Raw genomic sequence first — 2315 nt, 5'->3', positions numbered from 1 at the left:
CTATAGGCAAAAATTAGTTCTGCTTAATAGTAAAGCAAGAGACAGCCTGTCCAAACACTGAATAAATTTCTAAGTCATCTCTGTCTGGAAGCCAGTGGAGGAGAAACGGTAGGAGGGAAGAAGAGAGAGAAAGTGTTCAAGTCCCCATCGTTCACGTGACAAAGAAGACATCTTCCAATAGCAGTATTGAAGCAGCTGGCCGTGCTGAGTGTCCGTCCTGGTTAGCTATAGACCAACTGTGTCCCACCAGGACTTTCCAAGCCCTGCCCCTCACAGGTCCAGGGATCCAGGTAGGAGTTTAATTGTTGCTGTTGTTGTTTGTCCTGGTCTTTGTAGATATGTTAAATACTGAAACTGTATTTAATGAGTCCTGGGTGAGCACGAGCCTGTGGAAATTTATCTGGAGATGTAGGTTTATGTTTTGGGGGGTGAGGCCTGGACTTGGGCTGCTGGCTCTTTCAGGAAGACCCAGGTGAGGATGGTGTCATTGTGTGAACTGCTTATGATCTGGAATTTGTCAAACTGCAGTTGGAAAACACTTCCAGAATGCTCCACTAGGGTCCAAAGGCAGAGAGTCCCTGCGGGAACACGGAGGTCCAAAGCAGCCAAAAGATCCCACACTTCAATTTTTCCATCATAGGCCCCCCTGACTTTTGTTATCACTGACTGTTGCTGTCAAATCACATACATCGCACCAGTTCCTCATGGCCTTCTAACACTCATAATAAACACGTATCACATTCCATGTCCCCCAATCTGATTGTGTTGCAAGGTGAGCCACTTACCACCAGCTTGTCTTTACTGCAAACAGGCAATGCCTCATTGGTGTCCATTCAGGGTCCTTACAAATTCACAAGTACTTGTGTTCCATACCTTTATAGTTCCATCCCCGCATGCAGAAACAATGTACTAGTCCTCAAAGTCCACAACATTGACAGCGGCTCAGTGTCCAACCAGCATCCTCTGGAGAGTGATGTCAGCTGGGGAGCCCTTATCCCATACAGCAATGGAATGATCTTTGGAGCAAGTCATCATCATGCCATTATTGAAACCCAGGTGCAGAACTGCTTCGAAAGGTGAATCAACATGTTCAACATTTCGCCTGTATTCACATCCCGTACTCTGCCTGTGGAGTCCAAAGATCCAGTTAAAATGACCCTCTCAGCATACTGGAGACAAAAGACAGAACCTTGTATGGCCTGTGAGAATTCACTTGCATTCCAGTGTACTTTTATCCCAGGTCTTGATTGTGTTGTTTCCAAGGCTGCTTACAAGTTTCTGGCATCATGCTGTGAACTCCTCTGCTTGTTTCACCTCTGCAGCAGATTTCCTGTAAGCTATGTCTTCCACATCTCCAATTAGACTCTACGGTCTCAGTGTCTTGTATAATCTTAGGGTAAAGTGCTCTATATGAAGTGTTGGGAGGAGCATTGCTAACAGGAAGTTTGTTTGTGAATCAGTACTGTCCTCACCCTATTCATTGTGCCAGGCCCTCCACAGAGAATCTGTCCTAACCATCCTCTCAATGAGCTTCTTCCATAACATGCCATCTGACGTCAGTGAGTAGCACTCTTTTCACACAAGTTCAGCAGCACACAGAGATTTGGCATCCAAGTAAGACAAAATGTTCTCAGCAATGTGATCCAAACCCCAATCTGGCAGAGCAGTGATAAAATCCCTCTGCATCATAGGCTTCAGAGAGGAGTTTATGTGCCCGTGCTGGCAATGACACATTTAGGATATAAGGTGACTCTGACCGCTGCTCAAAATACTTGACACACAGTTCATTTTCCTTCCCACAGCTTGCTGAGAGTTTCTGTTGCTTGGACACAATCACACTGAAAGTGCCATTGGCAAGTTTTGTTTTGGCCACGTAATTTTCAGTCTTCATAGCAGTACTTGCTAGACATACTTTTTCTTGGTTAAGCAGAGTCTGGCACAGCTGTTTATATATCTGTCTAAGTGAATTATTCTCTGGCATTATCTTCCTGGGAGTTCGCCATTATTGCAGTCTTCTCCCTCTGAGGAATTCTGGAAAGCTGTGAGTGTGCCAGTTCCTGGGTTATACAGGCATGCTATCTGCCAGGCTGTAGCAGCCCAGTCACAGATACCTAGGAATAGAGCACTGTAATACCGGCTACTCAGGAGGCTGACACAGGAGGATCCCCAAGTTCAAGGCCAGGTTGGGCAACTTTATGAGACCCATGAATTTGAGCTCATTCTCCTGCTGAACCACCTCAGCTGAGTCCACACCACCACAAACATACTTTTATTCACTTCAGCTTTCCCTACTTTTTTCCTTGGGTAGTTCACAT

The 2315-nt window shown here is 45.7% G+C and overlaps 1 pseudogene; it reads right to left on the bottom strand.

Moving 5' to 3' along the window:
* Positions 1-396: 396 nt before the first annotated feature.
* Positions 397-1996, bottom strand: LOC104871824 (annotated as a pseudogene).
* Between the last annotated feature and the right edge of the window lie 319 nt (positions 1997-2315).

The sequence above is a fragment of the Fukomys damarensis genome, unplaced genomic scaffold, assembly GCF_012274545.1.
Source record: "Fukomys damarensis isolate Sample0158 unplaced genomic scaffold, DMR_v1.0_HiC HiC_scaffold_36, whole genome shotgun sequence".
Classification (NCBI taxonomy): domain Eukaryota; kingdom Metazoa; phylum Chordata; class Mammalia; order Rodentia; family Bathyergidae; genus Fukomys; species Fukomys damarensis.
Note: the sequence above shows the minus strand (reverse complement) of the source record. Positions and strands in the feature narration are given on the sequence as shown.